The sequence below is a fragment of the Chiloscyllium plagiosum genome, chromosome 6, assembly GCF_004010195.1.
Source record: "Chiloscyllium plagiosum isolate BGI_BamShark_2017 chromosome 6, ASM401019v2, whole genome shotgun sequence".
In the NCBI taxonomy this organism is placed as follows: Eukaryota; Metazoa; Chordata; class Chondrichthyes; order Orectolobiformes; family Hemiscylliidae; genus Chiloscyllium; species Chiloscyllium plagiosum.
In genome coordinates this window covers 15,889,108-15,902,090 of record NC_057715.1, presented here as the reverse complement: position 1 = coordinate 15,902,090, position 12,983 = coordinate 15,889,108, and the positions used below count along the sequence as shown (strand labels likewise).

The 12,983-nt window shown below is 43.6% G+C and overlaps 1 protein-coding gene across 5 annotated transcripts in view; it reads right to left on the bottom strand.

Annotated features, from left to right (window-relative positions):
- The window catches only part of nalcn (sodium leak channel, non-selective), a 284,414-nt gene that overhangs the window by 182,172 nt on the left and 89,259 nt on the right, over nucleotides 1-12,983 (bottom strand). The window lies entirely within an intron of this gene.

The following is a 12,983-nucleotide window of genomic DNA, read 5'->3' as shown; positions in this document are numbered from 1 at the left end:
CTAAGAATTACTCTATAACAGTAACTGCCATTGACTGTTAACAAGTGTATCTATTTCAACATTCGAAGGCCACGCACATGTTTCTATCATAATGTTTTTGTAAAATTCATTCACACGCTGTGAGTGTTGTGAGCTAGGTCAGCATTTAGTGGACTAATATAGTTGGCCTTGAGAAGGTGTTGGTGAGCTGCCTTCTCACAATGCTGCAGTCCATTCGGCTTTAGGGGACCCACAATGCTGTAAAGGAGGGAGAGCCAGGCTTCTGACCCAGTACCACTAAAAGACTGACAATATATTTAAAAGTCAGGATGGCGACTGTCTTGGAAGGCAATTTGCAGGTAGTGGTGCTCCCTTGACTTTGGTAGGAATTGTAGGTCTGGAAGGTGCCATTTGATATCCTGGTGAATTTCTGCTCTGTATCTTGTGCATCATGAACTGGCTTTGGGAAATCAGGACATGATGCAGGATTCCTAGTCTCTATCCTGCTTTTATGGGACAGTATTTACGTAGCTATATTTGTGTAGTATTTGCACATATTTGTTTCTGGTCAGTGGTAACCCCCAGGATAAAGACAGTGTGGATTCAACAGTAGTTATGCCACGGAATGCCAGTCCCTTGTTGGGAGACGGCACGTATGTGGCATGAATGTCACTTGTAACCTGTCAGCTCAACTTGGATACTGTCCTGGACCTGTTGTACTTGGACATGGATCACTTTAATAGCTGAGGAATTGCAAATTATACTGAACATGGTGTAATCATTGCCAAGAATCCCCACTTGTGGCTTTTTAATTGAGGGAAGGGCATTGATGAAGCAGCTGGAGACAGTTCAGTGGAGACCACTACGCTGAGAGACTCCTGCAGTGAAGCCCTGGAGCAGAAATGAGTGATCAACAACCACAATCTTTTTTTTGCCAACTTGCAGAACATTTCCTCCCACCTTCCTGACCCTCCACTGATTAGTTTTGTTCGGGCTCCTTGATGCCACATTCAGTCAAATGCAATCTTGATGTTGAGGCCAGTTACTTTTACCTCACCAACGGAGTTCAGCTCTTTTGTCCACGCTTAGATCAAGGCTATACTGAGGTCAGGAGTTGGATGGTCCCAGTGAAACCCAGAATGGATGTCAGTGAGCAGGTTAATGCTGAGCAGGTACTGGTTGGTGGCACTGTTGATGACACCTTCCATCACTTTACTAATGATCGAGAGTGGACTGATGGGGTGGTAACTGGATGGAATGCATTTGTCTTGCCTTTCATATAACAGGACAAAGTTGGGCCATTTTCCACATTATTGGTTAGCTGCCAGTGTTGTAGCTGTACTGGAACAGCTTGGCTAGGACAGCGGTAAGCTCTGGAGCCCAAGTCTTCAGTACCATTATCGGACTATTGACAGGGCCCACAGAATTGCAGCATCCAGTGGTTCCAACCATTTCTTGATATCACCTGGAGTGAACTGAATTGGCTGAAGACAGGTACCTGTGATGCTGGGGCTCGCTGGAGAAGGCTGGCACTCTGGCTGAAGATTGTTGCAAATGCTTCAGCCTTACCTTTTGCACAGATGTGACAGGCTTCCTTATTATTGAAGATCGGGATATTTATGCAGCCTCATCCTCCACTGAGTTGCTTAACTGGCCACCACCATTCAGGACAGCATGTGGCAAGATTGCGGAGCTTAGATCTGGAATCACTTACCCCTGTCTATCACTGCTGTGGATATTGTTTGGCAGGTAGTCCCCCTTTTGTAGCTTCGCCAGGTTGACACCTCATGTTTAGGTGTGCCTGCCGCTGCTCCTGGCAATGGCCTCCTACACTCTCCACTGAACCCAGGGCAGATCCCCAGTTTTATGGTATTGGTAAAATGTGGGATACATGGGTCATGAGACTGCAGACTGTCAGAAGTACAATTCTATTGCTGCTGATGCCTCATGGCGGCCCAGTCTTGAATCGCTGGATCTGTTTGAAATCTATCTCACTGAGCATAGTAATAGTGTTACACAAAACAACTCAATGTGAAGAGACTTTTTATATTCAGAAGCACTGTGTGATGGCTATTCCTGCTGATACTATTCGGCTTCTGTAATAGTATGGGTCGTGGGAACGTGCTGGGGTAGAGCGATTGATGAGATCAAAAAGCCTACGCAGTCACGATGGACCAAATGATTAGATTCTATTCTAAAAATGGATGAATGTTGCAATCAGAATAAGTGTCTTACATGATCAATTAATAAACCACTATTCAAATAGAATAAGGAGGAATAAATGGCCAATTTCATCTCATATTTAGAATAACAGAAATGCCATTAAAACTCAAACTACTTACATTTTTTTTAAAAAGGTGTTTGCAACCCTGCTTCTTTTTATGCCTGGCAGTGACATGCTGCAGTCCATCCTTAAATTAGTCAACTCTCGCTTATTAAGATGATTTATTTGGAACGAGCAACAATCAGATATTCCAAATGTTGCACATAGTCATTATCCAGAAAAGCTTTGAAACTGTGTTTGTTTCATTTGCAATTTAAATGCGCATCCCAAAAAAATGTTTTCTCTAGGCAGAATAACTCTACCACCCTCGCATTCCAAATCTTCCAGATTGTACTAACAGGATTAAATTACATCATCTAACTGAGGAATCAGACAGTAAATTACTCACTTCTCAATATTCCACTGAACCTGTTGTCTGAGTATATCATTGATAACTAAATCATTACATGATGGATGCAGCTTTAGTAGAATTAGTTTCTAAGTCAAGATCATGGAATGCTCTCTACTTGCACGGATGAGTTTAGATCAGAGTGGTGCTGGAAAAGCACAGCAGGTCAGGCAGCATCCGAAGAGCAGGAAAATCGACATCGATTTTCCTGCTCTTCGGATGCTGCCTGACCTGCTGTGCTTTTCCAGCACCACTCTGATCTAAACTCTGGTTTCCAGCATCTGCTTTTGTCTTGCACGGATGAGTGCAATTCCAGCAACATCCAAGGCCATTCAACACCATCCGGGACAAAGCTTTGACTGGCACCCTTGCAACAACATTTACATCCTCAGCTATTAGCACATATTAAGCAAACTGTTTACGACTACCAAGCTTCTTCTACAGTATTTCTCAGCCCAGGCATGTCCCTGTGAAAATGAGCAATAGAAATGGCAAGGTTAGGGAACCATGGATGACAAGTAAAATTGAGAGACAAGCCAAGAGGAAAAAGGTGACTGAAATCAGGTGAAGCTTTGGAAGAATATCAGAAAAGTAGGACCAACCTGAAACAAAGAATTAAGAGGGCTAAAAGGGGTCTTGGAATATCTTTAGCAAACAGGGTTAAGGAAAATCCCAAAACCTTTTATTCGTGTATAAGGAGCAAGAGGGTAACTAGAGAAAGGGTTTGCCCACTCAAGAACAAAGGAGGAAGGTTATGCGTGGAGTCAGAGAAAATGGTTGAGATTCTTAATGAGTACTTTGATTTGGTATTCACTGAGGAGAGGGACATGACGGATACTGAGGTTAGAGACGGATGTTTGATTACTCTAGGTCAAGTCGGCATAAGGAGGGAGGAAGTGTTGGGTACTCCAAAAGGCATTAAGATGGGACCTATCCCAGGTTACTGAAGGAAGCGGGAGAGGAAATACCTGGGATCTTAACAGATATCTTTGCAGCATCTTTGAACATGGGTGAGGTCCCAGAGGACTGGTAATTGCTAATGTTGTCCCCTTGTTGAAGAAGCGTAGCAAGGATAATCCAGGTGATTTTGGACTGGTGAATCTGATGTCAGTGGTAGGGAAGCTGCTGGAGAAGATACTGAGGGATAGGATATATTTACATTTGGAAAGAAATGGGCCTATCAGTGATAGGCAGCATGTTTTGTGCAGGAAAGGTCATGTCTTACTAACTTAATAGAATTCTTTGAGAAAGTAACAAAGTTGATTGACGAGGGAAGGGCTGTGGATGTCATATACATGGACTTCAGTAAGGTGTTCGATAAGGTTCTCCATGGTAGGCTGAGGGAGAAAGTGAAGTTGCATGGGGTGCAGGGTGTACAAGCTAGATGGAGAGAGAACTGACTGGGCAGCAGGAGGCGGAGAGTAGTAGTGGAACAGTCATGTTCCACAGGAATCCATGTTAGGGCCACTGTTGTTCAGTCCTACGTTACTGATATCCTTCCAAAGCTTCATGTGTTTTCAGTCATTTAGACCTTATGTATGCTTCCTTTTTCCTCTTTGCTAGTCTCAAATTTCACCTGACCATTATGATATACATAAATGATCTGGAGGAAAGTACAGATGGTCTGATTAGCAAGTTTGCAGATAACACTATGATTGGTGGAGTAGCAGATAGTGAAGGGAACTGTCAGAAAACGTCAGATAGTGAAGGGGACAGCAGAATATAGATAGATTGGAGAGTCGGGCGGAGAAATGGCAGATGTAGTTCAATCCGGGCAAACGTGAGATGATGCATTTTGGAAGATTCAATTCAAGAATGGACTATACGTTAAATGGAAAAGCTCTGGGGAAAGTTGATATGCAGAGAGATCTGGGTGTTCAGGTCCATTGTACCCTGAAGGTGGCAATGCAGGTCGATAGAGTGGTCAAGAAGGCATACTCATTGCTTTCCTTCATCAGACGGGGTACTGAGTACAAGAGCACGCAGGTCGTATTACAGTTGTATTGGACTTTAGTTTGGCCACATTTTGAATACTGCGTACAGTTCTGGTCGTCACATTACCAAAAGGACGTGGATGCTTTGGAGACAGTGCAAAGGAGGTTCACCAGGATGTTGCTTGGTATGGAGGGTGCTAGCTATGAGGGGAGGTTGACTAGATTAGGATTATTTTCAAAGAAAGGGAGGTTGAAGGGGGACCTAATTGAGGTCTACAAAATCATGAGAGGAATAGACAGGATGGATAGCAAGAAGCTTTTTCCCAGAGCGGGGGACCCAATTACTAGGGGTCATGAGTTTAAGGTGAGAGGGGAAATGTTTAAGGGAGAAACACGTGGAAAGTTCTTTATGCAGAAGGTGGTGGGTGCATGGAACACATTGCCAGCAGAGGTGGTAGAGGTAGGCACGGTAGCGTCATTTAAGATGTATTTAGACAGATACATGAATGAGCAGGGAGCAGAGGGATACAGATCTTTAGAAAATAGATGACAGGTTTAGATAGAGGATGTGGATTGTTGCAGCCTTGGAGGGCCAGAGGCCCTGTTCCGATGCTTTAAGTTTCTTTGCTCTTTGTTTCTTGTAAGTATCTATAACTTCTTCACTTAAACTGGGTGCCATGGACTAGTTGGGCCGAAGGGCCAGTTTCCATGCTGTAAACTTCTGACTCTATGACCTAAACTAAAAGACTTAAAATTATCATAAATGCACTGAATGTTCATTTGGAACTATCCAAAGTACTATATTGTTTATTTAATGATTAATCAGTCAGCACATTTTCTATTCTGAGCAAACACATTCACAATCCTCCTGTCAAAACAATAAGATTCAGTATCCTACTGGCAGATTACTGAGATATTTGCACTTCATATGAATAGTGCAGGAAAACAGCTCGTTCCCAAAGCAGTCTAGTTGGAACTCAGCTTGACATCTGAACAGAGATTTGCTTAACTTCAGAGACCAATAAAAAAAGCATCTTTCTTGTCATTTAGGTAACATTGGAGAATTTGAAAACTTGTTTAAGTGGAAGAAGACAGAACATTTGACAGCTGGTGTCTGAGCATGTCAGAGAGATTTTGCTCTTTAAACAGAATGCCTGCCTTTCCAACATTTGTACACATGTTCAAAAACCTGAAATTGTACTTGTATCACTGAGGAGATGAAAATCAAGCCTTAAAAGAACACTCCTCAAACATTCCAAGCCAACTTCTTATTTAAATCAGTTTTTTACACTTCTGACCTAAAGTCAAGGAAGTGAAATTCAAATTACAACCAACGTGAACGAACGAGTGCTTCTGCTAGTTTCATCCCCTTGCAAATCCACTTTCAGGTCTTGTTTAAACATAGGCGTGATGTGCAGGCGCTGGTGTTGGACTGGAGTGGACAAAGTCAGAAGTCAAAAGACAGCAGATTATAGTCCAACAGGTTTATTTGAAATCACAAGCTTTCAGAAGGTGACTTCACCTGAGGAAGGATGTACAGCACTCTGAAAGCTTGTGATTTTGAATAAAACTGTTGGACTATAACCTGGTATCATGTGATTTCTAACTTTATTTAAACATAGGGACGTAGCTGTATGTCATTCAGTTCTTTGCGCCTGCTCTGCCATTGAATGAAATCAGGGCTGTTCATCCAACTCAATATCTTGTTCCTGCTTTCTCTCCATATTCTTTGATCTATTTAACCCAAAGAACGTATCTAACTCCCTCTTGAAAACTGAATATTTTGGCCTCAGCTACTTTCCGTGGAAGTGAATTCCAAAGGCTCACACACTCAAGGTGAAGAAATTTCTCCTCATCTCTGTCCAAAATGGCTTACCCGGTATCCTGTTTCCCCTGGATCTAGACTCACCCGTCATTAGGAATGTCTAGTGCTACTAGAGTTTCATAGGTTCCTATGAAGTCCCTCTTCATTCTTCTAATCTCCAGTCAATACAGTCCTCATTGATCTAACCTCGCTTCATACACATCAGTTCTGCCATCCCAGAAATCAGTCTGGCAAACCTTCATTGCACTCCCTCCACAGCCAGAACGTCCTTCCTCAGACAAAATGACCAAAACTGCACATAGAACTTCAGCTGTGATCTCACCAAGGTCCTGCATGGTTGCAGCAAGACATCCCTGCTCATGTACAGAGGAACCTTGATTATCTGGCATTCGATTAACAGAATTTCCGATTATCTGAACAAGATGGCAAGGTCCCAATGGTTGGCTAACTATGTTATCCGGCATTCGGTTATCCGGCATTTTATTAACTGAACAAAATACTCCCTGCCTGTGTCCTTCCCAATAGTCATCCTCTGTATACCAATCCTCTTGCTATGAAGGCTAACTACCACTTACCACTTGCCTTCCTCACCTGCATGCTTATTTTCAGTGGATGTTGTATGACAACATCCAAGTGTCGCTGCACCTCCCCTTTTCCAAATTTATCATTCAGATAATAATCTGCCTTCCAGCGTTTGCTACCAAAATGGATAACCTCACATTCATCCACTTTATACTTCACCTGCTATGCATTTGACCACTCAACTTTTCCAAATCACAGTGCAACATCTCTGCATCCTGCTCACAGCTTACCCTTCCACCCAACTTTGTGTCATCTCAAAACTTGGAGATACTCCATTTAGTTCCGTTATCTAAATCCTTAATATACACTGTGAATAGATGGGGTCCAAACACTGATCCCTGTGGTACCGTACTAGTCACTGGCTACCACTCAGAAAAAGATGCTTTTATTTCTATTGGTCTGCCAACTCATTCTGTATCCATGTTAGTACACTATCACCATTTCTCATCGGCTTTAACCTTCCAAGCTAATCTCTCATGGATTTTATCGAAAGTCTTCTGAAAGTCCAAATAAATCACATCCACTGGCTCCCCCTTATCAATTCTATAAATCACATCCTTGAAAAATTCCAGTAAATTTGTCAAACATGATTTTCCCTATGCAAATCGATGTTGGCCCTATCTGATCCTATCATTGTTTCCCAAGTGCTCTGTTCTTAACCCTTTTAAAGTAGACCCTAACATTTTCCCTACTACCATTAGGGTTAACCAATCTATAATTCCCTGTTTGTTTTCTATCGTTTTAAAAAAATAGTTGGGTTACATTTGCTACCCTTTAATCCATTTGAGCTGTTCCAGGGTCTATAGGATCTTGAAAGGTAACCACCAATGCATCCGTTATTTGTAGATCTACTTCCTTATGTCATAGAGTCATAGAGATGTACAGCATGGAAACAGACCCTTCAGTCCAACCCGTCCACACCGACCAGATATCCCAACCCAATCCAGTCACACCTGCCAGCACCCGGCCCATATCCCGCAAACCCTTCCTATTCATATACCCATCCAAATGCCTTTTAAATGTTGCAATTGTACCAGCCTCCACCATTCCATACACATACCACCCTGTGTGTGAAAGGGTTGCCCCTTGGGTCTCTTTCATATCTTTCCCCTCTCACCCTAAACCTATGCCTTCTAGTTCTGGACTCCCCAACCCAGGGAAAAGACTTTGTCTATTTATCCTATCCATGCCCCTCATAATTTTGTAAATCTCTATAAGATCATCCCTCAGTCTCCGACGCTCCAGGGAAAACAGCCCTAGCCTGTTCAGCTTCTTGCTATAGCTCAAATCCTCCAACCCAGGCAACATCCTTTTTCTGAACCCTTTCAAGTTTCACAACATCTTTCCGGTAGGAAGGAGACCAGAATTGCACGCAATATTCCATCAGTAGCCTAACCAATGACCTGTACAGCCGCAACATGACCTCCCAACTCCTGTTCTCAATACTCTGACCAATAAAGGAAAGCATACCAAAAGCCTTCTTCACTATCCTATCTGCCTTCGACTCCACTTTCAAGGTGCTATGAACCTGCACTCCAATGTCTCTTTGTTCAGCAACACTCCCTAGGACCTTATTATTAAGTGTATAAGTCCAGCTAAGATTTGCTTTCCCAAAATGCAGCACCTCACATTTATCTGAATTAAACTCCACCTGCCACTTCTCAGCCCAAGATCCTGGTCAAGATCCTGTTGTAACCTGAGTACTCTGGGATTCTGGTGATTTATCTGCATGCAGTCCTATCAATCTCCCCAACACAATTCCGCTGCTAATACTGATTTCCTTCACTTCTTCCTGCTCACTAAATCATGTGTTACTCAACAGGGTGCTATTTGTGCCCTCCTTTGTGAAGATAGTCCAAATTTTATTGCTTTGCCTACAACTGCCTTCACTTAATCTTTTTCTCTTCATATACTTATGGAAGCTTTAACAGTCAGTCAATTTGCATATTCCCCACAAGCCTACTCTGATACTGTATTTTCCCGTCTTAAATCAATCATTTTGTCCTCTTTTACTAAACTCTAAACTGCTCCCAATCCTCAGGTCTGTACCTTTTTTGACAAATTTGTCCACCCCTTCCTTGGATGCAATGCTATCCCTAATCTTTCTTGTTAGTCATGGTTAGGCCACCTTTCCTGTTATATTTATGGGCCAGAAATGAACAATTGTGGTTCCTCCATGCACGTTGACATGTTTGTGATTCCTTATCTACTGTCATCCTGTTGAATGACGTTTCCAAATTGTACTTCATACAATCATAGTTTCTTCTATCTAGATTCAGGACACTAATCTGAGAATCAATTTCAGAACACCAGGATATAGTCATCCAGGTTTGTTTGGAAACACTAACTTTCACAGCGCTGCTCCTTCAGCGGGTGGTTGTGGAGCAGTTCCATAAGACACAGAATTTCTAGCAAAAGATTACAGTGTCATGCAACTGATGCAATACATTGAACAAAACTAGACTGCTGTTAAGTCTTTCATCTTTTAGAATGGGTTGCAGGTTTTGGTTCATTAATATGTAAATCCCAGAACTACATTTAAGTCACATTCTTGAGATAACAAAGGTTTTTAAAAAAAGTGACACCTCCGCTCCAGGCAAAGCATTAAAGGTGTGAGGTTAGAGTTTGTCTGTATCCCAATCTTGACTCAAACTGGTTCTACTTCCCTAGTGGAATTTATAAAATATTACGTGGATTGACTGCCTGCAGATTGTGCACTTTTTGAGCAAAATGCAATGTATCTGCCAATATAATTCCACAAATACAAATTCACTCCATAGACTTGCATGTGTGTGTGTGCATGAGAGAGAGAGAGAGTCTGCATGTGTGTGTGTGCATCTCTGTGCGAGTGTGTGTGAGAGCAAGTGTGTTTGCGTGTCTGCATGCTTGGTAAAATGTGTGTGTGAGTGTTATGGAATCTTAACCTGTGAGAGGGTGTGTGCGTGGGTGTGAGTGTGGGAGGTATGTGTGTATATATAAGTGGGAGTGTGTATATGTAAGAGAGTGTGTGTGTGTGTGTGTGCGTGTGTGCGTGTGTGTGTGAGAGAGAGAGCGAGAGAGAGAGAGAGTGTATAGCATAGAGGGGTCACCTGTAGTGTAACATGAACCCAAGGTCCTGTTTGAGGCCATCCCCATGGGTACCGAACTTGGCTATCAGCCTCTGCTCGGCCACGTTGTTGCATATCCCGAAGTCCACCGAAGCCAAATGTCCCTGACCACTGAAGTGTTACTGGGAGGGAACATCCCTGTCTGGCGATTGTTGCGCAGTGTCCATTCATCCATTGTCGGAGCGTCTGTCTGGTCTCACCAATGTACCATGCCTCAAGGCATCCTTGCCTGCAGCTTATGAGACAGACAACATTGGCCGAGTCACATGAGTACCTGCCGCGTACATGATGGGAGGTGTCCCACATGTAATGGTGGTTCACTCTGACACGTCCTGCAGTGGTTGCCATGACAGGGTTGTACAGTGTTGTGGTCAATGTTGTCCTGAAGGCTGGGCAGTTTGCTGAGAATGATGATCTGTTTAAGGTTAGGCGGTTGTTTAAAGGCGAGAAATAGAGGTGTAGGGAAGAACTTGGTGAGGTGCTCATCCTCATCGATAATGTGCTGCAGGTGACAAAGAACATGGCGTAGTTTCTCTGCTCCTGGGAAGTAGTGGACAATGAAGGGTACCCTATCAGTTGCAGCCTGTGTCTGTCTCCTGAGGAGGTCATTACGGTTTCTCGATATGACACATCGGTACTGGCAATCAATGAGTTGAGCATCGTACCCTGTCCTTATGAGAGCATCCCTGAGCACCTTCAGGTGTCCATCATGTTCCTTCTCATCTGAACAGATTCTGTTTATGCGTAGGGCTTGTCCATAGGGGATGGCTGTTGTGATATATTTCGGGTGGAAGCTGGAGAAGTTAAGCTTTGTGAGGTTATCCGTGGGTTTGCGGTAGAGTGAGATATTAACAAGTTTCATCCTACCATCAGACCTACCATGGACTACTTTTTAGTACCTATCTCATTCTTGTCACTCGCATCTCCGTCAAGGATGGGCACCTCAGTACCTCACTCTACCGCAAACCCACAGTTAACGTCACAATGCTACACTTCTCCAACTTCCACCCGAAACACCTTAAAACAGCCATCCCCTCCGGACAAGCCCTACGCATACACAAGATCTGTTCAGGTGAGGAGGAACATGACAGACACCTAAAGGTGCTGAAGGATGCACTCATAAGAACAGGATACAATGCTCAACTCATCGATCGCCAGTTCCGAAGTGCCACAGCAAGAAACCGTAATGACCTCCTCAGGAGACAGACACAGGCTGCAACCGATAGGGTACCCTTCATTGTCCACTACTTCCCAGGAGCAGAAAAACTATGTCATGTTCTTCGCAGCCTGCAACACATTATCGATGAGGATGAGCACCTTGCCAAAACCTTCCCTACGCCTCCACTTCTTGCCTTTAAACAACCACCAAATCTTAAACAGGCCATTGTTTGCAGCAAACTGCCCAGCCTTCAGGACAACACTAACCACAACATCATACAACCCTGTCATGGCAAACACAACAAGACCTGTCAGAGCATTGACATGGATACCACCATTACACGTGGGGACACCACCAACCATGTACACGGCAGGTACTCATGTGACTCAGTCAACGTTGTCTATCTCACATGCTGCAGGCAAGGATGCCCTGAGGCATGGTATCTTGGCAAGATCAAGCAGATGCTATGATAATGGATGAATGGACACTGCGCAACAATCACCAGACAGGGATGTTCCATCCCAGTCAGGGAACACTTCAGTGGTCCAGACATTTGGCCTTGGATCTGCAGGTGACCATCCCCCATTGCACTAAACAATCTCTCACACTCACACCCACACACACATCCCCCCCACACTCACATGCACACATGCAGACACACACTTGTACATTCACTCACACTCACATGCACACTCACATACATCGACTCTCTCTCCCTCTCTCTCATGCACACACACATATAAGTCTATGGGGTGAATTTGCATTTGCAGAATTCTCTTTTCAGATACATTCTATTTTGCTCAAAAAGCACACAATCTGCAGCCAGTCTGTAATATTTTATAAATTCCACTTTGGAAATAAAACCAATCTGACTCAAGATTGGGATACAGACAGCCTCTAACCTCACACCATTGTCTAAGCTGAGATTTCACCTTTTTTAAAAACCTTGTTATCTCAAGAATGTAACTTAAAAGTAGTTTGGGGATTTACATATTAATGAACCGAAACCTGCAACACATTCTAAAAAATGAAAGACCTAACAACAATCTAGGGTTGTTCAATATATAATTTCAGTTACATGACACTGTAATCTTTTGCTATAAATTCGGTGTCTTATGGTCCTGTTCCACAACTACCTGATGAATGGGCAACGCTCTGAAAGCTAGTGCCTCCAAATAAACCTGGTGGACTATAACCTGCTGTTGTGTGATTTTTAGCTTTGTCCACCCTAGTCTAACACCGGCTCCTCCATACAAGAATCAATTACATCACTCTCCATCTTAGTGGAGGAATTCTATCATCTTTCTGGTCACTCTTCTCCAAATGGGCTTCATACAGCAAGACTGCCAATCATTCCTCTCTAATTGCACAATACCCAGTCGAAAATGGCTTGTTCTCCATTTGGTTTCTCAATATGTCGTTGCAGAAAATTTCAACTGCTGCCGCGACATTAACCGCCTCAACCTGTCCACCCCTCTTACCCACTCCAAACTCTCACCCTCGCAACGTGCAGCCCTCCACTCCCTCCAACCTCACTATCAAACCGGCAGACAAGGGAGGCATGGTGGTAGTTTGCCGCACCGATCTTTACACTGCTGAGGTTAAACGCCAGCTCGCGGACACCTCCTCCTACTGCCCCCTTGACCATGACCCCACCTCCCACCACCAAACCATCATCTCCCAGACCACCAATTACCTCATCACCTCAGGGGATCTCCCATCCAC